The sequence below is a fragment of the Lolium perenne genome, chromosome 5, assembly GCF_019359855.2.
Source record: "Lolium perenne isolate Kyuss_39 chromosome 5, Kyuss_2.0, whole genome shotgun sequence".
Taxonomy (NCBI): domain Eukaryota; kingdom Viridiplantae; phylum Streptophyta; class Magnoliopsida; order Poales; family Poaceae; genus Lolium; species Lolium perenne.
In genome coordinates, this window is record NC_067248.2 from 39,922,094 (window position 1) to 39,934,147 (window position 12,054).

The window sequence follows — 12,054 nt, forward strand, 5'->3', positions numbered from 1 at the left end:
CTCGGCCTCCTCGTCGCCGGGGCTTGCGCTGACGACCTCCACGTCGCCCGCGCCCTCGCCCGCTGCCCCGCCTCAGCCCCTCACGACCGAGGAGATGGCGGCAGCCTGGCTGGCGGGCCACTCCGCGTCGGCCCTCGCGTCGTACGCCCCGACGGTGGCCTCCGCGCCCTCCTCCGGGACTACTCCCGTGATGGCGATGGTCCTTCCACCTGCATCGGCTGCCCCCATGGCGTATACGCCTCCGGCAGTTTTTCACACGGGGTCGCTGCCTGCGCCGTTTCACTTTGGCAGCCATATCACCGTGAAGCTCACCCCGGATAACTACATCTTCTGGCGTGCGCAAGTTCTGCCGCTTCTCGGCAGCCACCACCTCCTCGGCTATGTCGACGGCTCTCTTCCATGTCCTCCGGCGCTTGTGGACAGCGTCAATGGGCCGGTCTATAACCCGGCGCATCGCGTATGGATGGGCCAAGACCAAGCGATCCTCTCCTCCATCCAGGGGTCGCTCTCGCCGTCTGTCACCGGCCTCATTGTCTTTGCCAAGACGGCCAAGGAGGCTTGGATGATTCTCGAGCGCTCGTTTGCCTCTCAGTCCCAGGCTCGCGCCAGCTCCCTTCGCCGTGAGCTGGGCGAGTGCGAGAAGCTCGACTCTACGGCTACGGAGTTCTACAACAAGGTTAAGGGGCTTGCCGACACACTGGCATCCATCGGCCTCCCGCTTACCGACTCCGAGTTCAACTCCTTCATCGTCAATGGTCTTGATGAGGAGTATGATGGCTTGGTTGAGATCATCAACGAGCGGGCGCAGACTTCTCCACTTATGGCGCATGAGGTCTACTCCCGTCTTCTTCTCACCGAACAGCGCGTCGAAGCGCGCCGTGCCAACCGCAGCCGTGGTTCCTCCGCCTCTGCCCACGCTGCCTACAAGGGCCCTTCGTCGCCCGCGCCAGCCAAGGGCGGTGCCACGCCCCCGTCGCCGCAGCCCTCGTCCATCCCGACGAACCTGCCTGGGAGTGGGGGCCGCCGCGTGTGCCAGTTATGTGGCCTTGACGGTCACTGGGCCTCCAAATGCCATCGTCGCTTTCAGAAGAGTTTTCTTGGCCTTGGTAATGATGGCAAGGACACACGCAATGCTGCACGTCAAGTCGCCATGGCTGACAAGCCTGCCCCGCCGCCCAAGTCCCAGGGCGCCACTCAGTCCTACTCTGTTGATCCATACTGGTATATGGACTCTGGCGCTACGGAGCACCTGACTAGCGAGATGGGGAAGCTTCACTCTCGCGAGCCCTATCAAGGTTCCGACAAGGTCCACACCGCCAATGGAGCAGGTATGCACATCTCCCATATTGGTCAAGCATCTCTTCTCACTAGTCATGCCAATAGGAGTCTCCAACTTCGCAACATTCTTCGAGTACCATCTGTGACGCGTAATCTTCTTTCCGTTCCTAAACTCACTTATGATAATAATGTGTTCTGTGAATTTCACCCTTTTGATCTTTTCATTAAGGATCGGGACACGCGGGACGTTCTACTTAGTGGTCGCCTATGCCAGGGCCTCTACCGTTTGGAGCATCCTGGAGTTTCTCGAGTCTTCAGTGGAGTTCGCGTCTCGTCGTCACAGTGGCATGCTCGCCTTGGCCATCCTGCCACTCCTATAGTTCGTCATGTGTTGCGTCGTCATGAGCTTCCTAGCATTCCTAGTAATAAAGATGTAGTCGTGTGTGATGCTTGTCAGCAAGGGAAGAGTCATCAACTTCCTTTTTCAGAGTCTAGTCGTGAGGTGACACATCCTCTAGAACTTGTTTTTTCAGATGTATGGGGCCCTGCCCAAACCTCTATCAGTGGTCATAATTATTATGTCAGTTTCGTTGATGCTTACAGTCGTTTCACTTGGCTTTATCTTATTAAGCGTAAATCTGATGTTTTCGATATATTTGTTCAGTTCCAGAAACATGTTGAACGCCTTCTCAAGCACAAGATTGTTCATGTCCAGTCGGATTGGGGTGGCGAGTACCGCAACCTTAACTCCTTCTTTCAGTCGCTTGGGATCGCGCATCGTTTAGCATGTCCACATACACATCAGCAAAATGGTTCTGTTGAACGTAAGCATCGTCACATAGTCGAAACTGGTCTTACTCTTTTGGCCCATGCATCGGTTCCCTTTCGGTTTTGGAGTGATGCCTTCACCACTGCATGTTTTCTCATCAATCGTACTCCCACTCGTGTTCTTAATATGAAGACTCCTCTAGAACTTTTGCTTAATGAACAGCCTGACTATACATTCTTCAAAGTGTTTGGGTGTGCCTGCTGGCCTCATTTGCGCCCTTACAACAAACGCAAGCTGGAATTTAGGTCCAAAAAGTGTGTCTTCCTTGGCTATAGTTCCCTTCACAAAGGGTACAAATGCCTTCATGTTCCCACTAACCGTGTTTACATATCCCGGGATGTCGTCTTTGATGAGCATGTCTTTCCGTTTTCCACGCTCCCTGTGTCCACCACCGACCCACCATCACTGCATTCATCCTCTATTGCCTCTGACCAATTTGATGATGTTGCATACTCTCCAGTATTGTTGCCTAACCATGGTGCAGGAACCGGACGTGGGGCTCGCTTGGAAATTTTGGAGGCGACGGAACCTCCTTTGGACACGCCCCCTGCCTCCCACGTCGATCGGCCCGTGCATGGCATGGGGCCGCGTGCCCATGCACACCGGGACTCAGCTCCCTCTCCACCGCCAGCTGCCCACGTCGACCCGCCCATGCATGGCGTGGGATCGCGTGCCCATGCAGATGACGCCCCTTCGACGCCGCGCGCGTCCTCGCCTGGCGCTGGGCCTTCGCCCCAGCCCTTCACGCCTGCTGCGTCGCCTCGGCCACTGTCGCCGCGTGCGTCGTTCCCTGGCACTGGCTCGTCCTCGCCACCCGCGGTCTCTCCGCGGTCTCCGACGCCAGCCGCGTCTCCTGAGCTGTCCTCTTCGCCGGACAGCTCCCCTGGTGCTTCACCAACACCATCCCCTGATGCATCGCCCAGCCCCTTGTCTGCTGGGTCCTCTTCGGATGCACCATCGACATCGACGGCTCCTGTCCTCCGTCCTCACACACGCAGTCGCAGTGGCATTTATCGTCCTCTGGAGCGTACTGATGGCACAGTTGCGTGGTATGCTGCATGCATGGCTGCTGCCATTGCGGATCCGTCTTCTGAACCTCGGACCTATCAGGCTGCTATGGGTATTCCACATTGGCGACAGGCTATGGAACAAGAATATAATGCTCTTCTTCGCAACGAGACGTGGACTCTTGTTCCGCCACCGCCGCGGGTCAACATTATTGACTCCAAATGGGTTTTTAAAGTGAAGAAACACTCTGATGGATCGATTGAGCGCTACAAAGCGCGCCTTGTTGCCAGGGGTTTTCGTCAGCGTTATGGTCTTGACTATGAAGATATCTTCAGTCCAGTGGTCAAGCCTACCACCATCAGGTTGCTTCTGTCTATTGCTGTGACTCGTGGTTGGTCTCTTCGTCAGTTGGATGTGCAGAATGCCTTTCTTCATGGAGTTCTGGAGGAAGAGGTTTATATGCGCCAACCGCCTGGTTTTGCTGACCCTGATCATCCTGATTATATATGTCGTCTCACCAAAGCACTATATGGTTTGAAGCAAGCTCCTCGTGCCTGGCATGCTCGTCTTGCGACCGCCCTTCGTGCTCATGGTTTTGCGCCGTCTACAGCTGACTCCTCTTTATTTCTCCTTCAGAGGCCAGAGGTCACTATGTACCTATTGGTCTATGTGGATGATATTATTCTAGTCAGTTCGTCTCCGGTTGCTGCTGATGCCCTTGTTCGTTCCCTTGGTGCTGATTTTGCTGTCAAAGATCTTGGTAAACTTTATTACTTTCTTGGTGTTGAGGTTTCTCCTAGTGCTCATGGCTTGCTTATGACACAAAAGAAGTACTCCTTGGAATTGCTCCAGCGGGCTGGGATGCTTAAGTGCAAAACGGCGACTACACCCATGTCTACCACTGATAGAATTACGGCTGTTGATGGTGAGCTGTTATCCTCTGCGGATGCTACGGACTATAGGAGCATTGTTGGTGGTCTCCAGTACTTGACGATTACGAGACCAGATATTTCTTTTGCTGTCAACCGAGTTTGTCAGTATTTACAGGCGCCTCGTGACACCCATTGGTCTGCTGTTAAGCGAATTTTGCGCTACATCCGACTCACGGTGTCTTATGGCCTTCACATACGGCCTCATCCCTCTGGGGTTCTTTCGGCCTTCTCTGATGCGGACTGGGCTGGCAGTCCGGATGACAGGCGATCCACGGGGGGCTATGCGGTATTCTATGGCTCTACTTTGATCGCCTGAGTGCTCGCAAAGCGGCGACTGTTTCTCGCAGCAGATCTGAAGCTGAGTATAAGGCGGTTGGTGACGCTACTGCAGAAGTTATATGGGTGCAGTCTTTGCTTCAGGAATTGGGTATACCCCAATCACAGCCTGCTATACTTTGGTGTGATAACATCGGTGCTACATACCTTTCTGCTAATCCGGTATTCCATGCACGAATGAAACACATTGAAGTTGATTATCACTTTGTACGGGAACGTGTGTCACAGAAGCAACTCCAGATCAGGTTCATCTCTTCAAAAGATCAACTTGCTGACATCTTCACTAAACCGTTGCCTTTGCCACAGTTTGAGGCATGTAGGCGCAATCTTACCCTTCTCGATTCTCTAGGAAGTGGCTAAGATTGAGGGAGGGTGTTAGACTATGTATAGCTTCTGTATATTGTACCTATGTACTCTTGTATGACACACCCATATATATATGTGATAGGCCACCCCTTGGAGGGTTGAGCCGGTTCCCCACAATTGCATTGTATCACACTGTGGCGCGGAGCCGCCTGCGGTGCTCGTCGCCTTCCGACGAGGTATCCACCAGCGCTGCCACGTCGTCCGCAAACCGCACCTTCTTCTTCGTCCTGCTCTGCCGCCGTTGCTCTGCTCGAGCTGTGTTGCGTGGGCATGTGCAGCGTTAAATTAATGGATATCTACAAACGTAAGAGAATGAAAAATATTGAACTAAGAAAATTAAGGAGCTTTTACCGAGGGTGGTGTCGAGCTTCAGGTTTGACTCGAGGCGGCGGTGGATCAGGTGGTATGAGGCCAGGATGACGCCCGTTGACACCACGGCCACGGCCGCCATCCCCAGGCCGCTGAAGCTGCTCTTATCCACCATGGCTATATGCAATGCAAAGGATCAAAGCTAGCCAGCCATGGGCACCTTCTGTCCTATATAACCATGGGCCGAAGGAGCAACGTGGAGGCAGGAGCTCCACGCAATGCAAGGCCTCATACCACGAGGGAAGGCGGAGAAGGAAAACGAGGGAGAAGAAGACGAAGGATGTGACCATGTGTGACTGGTGAAACACGAGGCATGCACCTGGCCGGCTGGCCGGCTGGCCGGCTGGCCGGTACTCTACGTAGATGCGGCGCCGCGGGTTCGTTCTTGTGGTTTTATTAGTAAAATGTAGTACGTCGACAAATCTTTATGCCAATACTTTTCCTTCTGCGTGCCCTGAAAGAAATTTTCGAAAAATAAAATGGTACTCCGTACATAGCATTTGAGTTTTACAAGTTATGACAGATCGTCATCGTCTTCACTAACAGCTAATAACCAATGCTTTCTCCTATCTACAAACCTTCCTTTGCGTATACCAACAAATTCATTCTTGGTTTGTTCATGGCGTGTAGTTAGCCGTGTGTTATAGACAACCGTGTGCAAGCTACGAAATGTGTATATCATGTAGAATACAATGTGGCACGAGAGGATACATGCCTTCTAGAGGTTGGATTTACATGAAACAGGTAGACTAATTAGTATATCCTAGTTTTTCTTTTTTTTTTGCGAGAAATCCACCGATCTGTTAATAATCATCAACAGTAGTACAAATAATCCAAAAAGTAAATAAAATTACAAATCAGTTTGAAAGCTCTGAAATACACCACTTACTTCCGCTTTACAGGTTGCTAGTTGCAGTTGCCTTGTTAGCTTTTTTTTTTTGAAAGCTGTTGCCTTGTTAGCTGTTAATGATTGTTGTCACTACATGCTCTGAACCATGTCCAGGCCGTGGTCAGAGGCTAGAGGCTTCTTGCAAAACATGCGGAGTGGTTTGAGACTACACTCCTCGTTTGTCTGATAATGAGAATATAATTGTGATACTGTACCTAGGTCTGTACTCTGGAGTTAAACCGTAGCTCTGTTGGACATACATTGTTGGACAGCGGCCGCTGCTCCGAGTTAAATGGTTATTAGTTTGCTCAATTCACTATGCATAATTCTCCGTCTACGTACTCATTATATTTTGTGAATTCCGTTTGAATGCCAGCTGACCAAACTGACACAGCATGTTGCTTGATAATGAATCCTGGAGTTACAGACCGTACTATGGCTTGCGGGAACTTGTTCGGACTGACGTGCAGCGAATTGATTGGCTTTGTTTTAATCCTATCATTGAGTTGGCCTGAGTGTTTGCCAAGAAGTGATTTAAGTTGACAGTACCGGAGGCACCACTGATGAAGTCTACCGCTGACATGTGTACCGTCTCCTTCCTCTCCTCCATCCCCAAATCGAACAATTTGCCCCGTCCTCCCCACACCGGCACCGCCCTGCTTCCCCACACTGGCGCTGCCCCACCTCATGAAGCTCGCCAAAGTCTCCTCCCTTCCTTCCATCTCCCCATGTGGCACCTAGCTCGTCCGTCACCAGCTGCAGAAGCACCACCGGCTTGTTCGTGCTGTCCCCTTCACCACGGATCAGTCGGTGGATGCCCAGGTCGGCGACCAGCGGTTGCATCTCCGTGTCGAGGAGGACCAGCCGTGCGCTCCACCGGACCGAGGAGGTCGGGGCCCTCCTTTGCGCAGGAGGAATTGACCAGCCTGCAGCTCCCAGCAGGCGCCGACACCTGCATTGAGGTCGGACGTCGCGCTGTAGCTGGTCATCGCTGTCACGAACGGTGACCTCGCCATCGCAGTCCTCTCCTGATCCTGAGGCGTAGCTGGTGCACGGACGGGGCGGCGAGGCGGGCTGCATTGGCCATCTATGGATAGAGCATTTCCATTGCATGGAGATGGGGAGTGTACGCTCGTGGTGGTTCACGGGGGCAGCGGGAATCGAGGGGGAGCCGGATCGGGTCGGGATGGAGCGGGATGCCCTGGCTGAGGTGGTCGCCACGGCGCCTGGAAGCTGCACGCGAATGTGGGATGGCTGGATCCGGCTGCGATACTGGAGCAATTGCGGAACGGATTTCACAATTAACTGCCAACTGGTATGTTATTCTGCTTATTACTTATGCCTACATAATGCTGCAAGTGTTTTGTCCATGTTAAGCGTAATGCACAGATTAAAATTGGCACCATTGCATTAAGGAAACTGAAACTCAATTTCAATTTGCTAACTCTGGCAATTGGAGTTCAGCCATGTTGAGACCACTATCCCTCATACTATCCGTAAATTTGAATGCTATGCTTATGTGAGCTATGTACTAATATTTCTACTATGCCTAAATTTTATTATGATAGTGTTGGATTACCAAATATGGTCATGTGTGCCTTAATTTTTTTTTTTTTTGAAAGGGTGTACCTTCAGTTTTAACATTGTGATTCATCTAGTAAGGATGCTTTAGCAAAAATAGATGAGATTCCTATTGATGTATATATACATCTTAATTTCATGATTGCGGACACGCTGTGCATTGTTCTTCGTTCTACTATCACCGGCAGACTCTTCTTAAGAAACGTAAGTGCAATTGTTAGTATGTCGGGTGCGAATAGTAAATTTCAATTCCCCCAAAATAAAGCAATAGAATATTTCCTAGGAAATAAGCAATGTTTCTTGAACCATGTGAATTAGCTTTGTTGACCAGAAGAACACGCCAGCGAAGTTGTCTTTACTATTTTTAGGGAATGCAGGGAAAATTAAATACACATGGTCTGCTGTCTTGCAGCTTGACCTATGAGAGAACACATGTGTACTATGAACCATAGTTTCTAATACTGTATCGACTATGAAGGGGGCCTTCTCAGGGGATAAAAAGTAATACAAAGAAGATGAAGCAAAAGAGACAGTCTCTTATAAATTCATTGACTGCAATTATATACAACACATATATACAGTAGAACACTATGCAGTGGTAGTTTTTAGCACACTGACTGTACAAAGAAAAGAGTACTGACTACATAGTTCCTTCATCTAACCGAAGCCTACTATTTCTGCGGTCGAATGATCTACATATAGTAGAGTTCTTGTAATGAGGTAAAATCGGTAGGTTGCATACCAATCAACTAAGGAAAAAGGTCAGCAACAGGAGGACAACGAACAACATGGAACCCAGCATGAACAAAACTTAGATCATGTTAAGACTAAGATCATCAAATATTTTCCATTGGACTCACCACAGCCACTTCCTTCCAATCAATGGAACAAAACTTAGAAGCTTATAAATATAGTACCCAAGAAGTGGTAGAAAAGTAGTATCATGTTAAGACTAAGATCATCAAATATTTTCCCCGATTGATCTGATTCATCTCATATCTGACCTGGTCCGGAACACTGATATTGAAGCAAGCTCAATAGCAAGTTTCCTTAAAATATAATCAAACAAATGCATTTTGAGAAAGGTAAATGGAAAAGTGCATTCATGCAGTTGTTTTAGTGAATATGGTTGGGGACACATTTTAAGTTAAAACGAAGAGCAGTGCAATATGTACAATAACCATTTTTTTAGGACTATAATATGTATGAAGCAGCACTACATACCCTCTCTTACTACTGCTAACGCACAAAGAGACTGGATATGTCAACATCTTCTGTTTAGTAGTGAGGAGCAGGAGCGAAATATTTATAGGTCAAACATGCATTCACCTTTTTAGTTTAAACTTGTAAATTACTCCTTTTACCGACCGAAGGAGACGCATCCCAATCAGCTCAGGAAACCCAGCACAAACTTCTCTTCGATCGAACCCACTCAGTGTCCACTTCCTTCCAAACAACAAACAAAATTTACAAACTTGTAAATTTAATACCCAAGAAGCGGTAATGTGGTATGACATTACGAATAATATCATCTAATTTTCCCGTATTGATCCCATTCATTGCATAGGGAACACTGATATTGAAGGAAGATTAGTAGGAGGTTTTGCAGTATAATAGAAGAAAAATATTTTTGGGAAAGGTAAATGGAAAATATAGTTCTTTCAGCGAATATGGTCCTGCCACAGTTTAACTTAAAAAGAACAGTGGTGCAGTATGTACAATAAACAGGTGTGTCATTAGAACTATATATATAAAGCATCATGCAACAAAACATTTATCCTTGATTTCCGCTTTAAGTTATCATGAAAAATCAGTGAAGACATGCTCTGTGGCTGTGCAGCAATGGACGCAGAACATCACCAATACATTTGTGACACCTTGTTCTATAAATTATTAGATGCAAGATCCCTGGAGGCATGGTGTGCACTGGGCAACAATGGACTTCGAACACCAACAACACATTTCCACCACCTAGTATGAAAATAGTTGCAACATTATGCTCTTTAAAAGTTGAGAAACTGAAGTGAGAAATTACAGAAATCCATAAATTGAGAAACTGAAGTGAGAATTATATGCCGACATAACATGGTCTTTTTTCTTGCTTCTAAGGTCCTGATATGTGGAGAACATGTTATTATAGTAGATGCAAAATTGCAGTTGAGATAGTGATTTGTAACAACCATCCAAGCCATACTCTCTAGCCCTCGATGTAGAACATCATTAACACCTTGCAATACCTAGATAGAACATGCTTGCGTTTATCGCCTAACAAAGGTACGCATGTAGTTTCATAACGGCCCGCTGAAGTACTGCTACCTATACCAAAAGCCATACCTAGCATATTTTAAGAGAATATGCCTCATTGGCTCTTGATTCGTATTCGACCGAGTGGTATTCATTAACAATGGTCCATGGTCACCAGTACAGCAACATCTGAAATTGGTACGAAAAAGGAGAATCAATTGCACATAAAAAACAGACAATTTAATATGAAATGTACATGCTGCATCCAGTGGAAACCTGATAGAAAGGTTGTCCCCTGCGCATGACTACAGAATAGCGAACGATTCGCCTGACTACAGAACAGCAAATGATTCGCATTATACGGGAACAAAGGAAAAATTTCAGAATCCGGAATTTCTTCGCTGCTACCTATACCAAAAGCCATACCTAGCATCTTTTAAGACGATATGCCTCCTTGGCTCTTGATTCGTATTCGACCGAGTGATATTCATTAAGAATAGTCCATGGTCACCAGTACAGCAACATCTGAAATTGGTACGAAAAAGGAGAATCAAGTGCACATAAAAAGCAGATAATTTAATATGAAATGTACAGGCTGCATCCAGTGGAAACCTGATAGAAAGGTGTTGTCCCCTGCACGTGACTACAGAATAGCAAACGATTAGGGTGACTACAGAACAGCAAATGATTCGCATTATACGGGAACAAAGGAAACATTTCAGAATCCGGAATTGCTTCGATGACTTTTGTGCGTTGAGTAATCTTGATCCTATACGGATGATTGGCTGTCTTGTATTTGTTCCATGCTGCAGCAACAATAAAAGACTCAAACCTGTAGATAGAACCTTCCTTTAGTTGTTCTCTGAACTTGTATACTCGATTGGGTGGTACACAGCCTTCCATTGTGTTGCCCTGAAACATCAGTTAAGTGTATATATAAAAAAAGTTTGTTAGCAAGTATCTGTACTACAGATTGGAATTCTTGGTTATATTGCAGAAAATCAGCCAGTTGAAATATAAGTGCAGCAAGCCAATATGCAGGCGTGTTTGTCGGCAAAAAAACATAAGTGCTCACTTATTTCTCTTTGATAATGGAATGGGCATTGACGGACGGTAAGATTGAATTCCCCTAGCGACCTAGCTAATTGTATGTGTCATTTTTATGAGTGATAATAGCTAAACGAAGTGTCTGAATATTTAGAAGGTACCTCTCGGTAATAATAATGAAGTCCAACTCAACACTTTTTGCCAGGTAGATTGATCCCTATAGGCATGTACTCCTAGATCCGGGGACACACATTATGATTTTCTGTTGAAACCCTCTAGGCGGCAAATCTCTTTTACCAGGTATGGTTGCATAGTTGTCCTGTTGGTTTCCCTGCAAGGTACTATTTTTCAGTATTGGTTGGGGAAACAAAAAGATACAAAAAAAAATGAATCACAAATATGAAAGGGAAAAGAATAACCTAAGATCATGAACAGATCAAAAAAGTGAATTAGTAAGAGGGAAGGGGCAGAAGACCTGCATGAGGCGGAGAAGGCCCGCACAACAACATCCTGGTAGACATGACGTCCCTCAACGGGTCGGCATCGCCTCCGTCTAGCCTCGAATCCTGTAGTTTAAGTCCCCCCACTAGCGCCCACACGCCGCCATCTGCGTCGGGAAGGAGTGGGCTGACCCGAACTCCTCCTCCACGCCGTCAGCCGTCCTTCACGCCGTCAGCCGCGTCGGTAGATGGCATGGCAGCAAGAGAGAGGAAAGAGGAGGCCGGGCTAGAGAATAGTGTGGGAGGCGGCAATAGGGAGGAAGAGAGATGGGGGCACCGCTTTGACCAGCTGCTCTGACCGAATCAAGCAGAAGGTAATGGATACGATACCACGGGAAGAGGATCCACAAAAGTAGGAAGGAGAGAGGGGCGGAGAGAGGCCAACAGCCGGTTGCCGGTTACCCGCCCGGCCAAAAAATTTTTAATGGAAAACAACTAACCGGGGGAACCATGGAGGTCAAACAGAAAAACTGTACGTGTCAGCCAATGACCCGACGAAAGAGCGGATAAATAGCAATCTACAGTTACCAAAACGTTTAGAGCGCATGAATCTGTTTAGCTTTTATATAGTGTATAATATATGGTCGTATACATAGTGTTCACAAAACAGCTTACTTAAAGGCAAAACAAGTAGCATAATAAGAAAACGAAAGAAGCACGGCTTGAAAACGCTGA

At 47.7% G+C, this 12,054-nt stretch overlaps 1 long non-coding RNA gene across 4 annotated transcripts; it reads right to left on the reverse strand.

The window, feature by feature from the left end:
* Window positions 1-8,090: 8,090 nt before the first annotated feature.
* Window positions 8,091-11,850, reverse strand: LOC127298531 (uncharacterized). Of its 4 annotated transcripts, none has more exons than XR_007849818.2 (7): window positions 11,355-11,848; window positions 11,041-11,210; window positions 10,445-10,744; window positions 10,259-10,357; window positions 10,109-10,164; window positions 9,923-10,021; window positions 8,093-9,559 (listed from the first exon to the last, which is right to left on the reverse strand). It is a non-coding gene; the product is annotated as an uncharacterized lncRNA (long non-coding RNA). The 4 variants fall into 4 exon arrangements; XR_007849819.1 differs by having other exon boundaries at window positions 8,094-9,034; window positions 11,355-11,850; XR_011744744.1 differs by having other exon boundaries at window positions 8,091-10,021; window positions 11,299-11,850.
* Window positions 11,851-12,054: the final 204 nt, after the last annotated feature.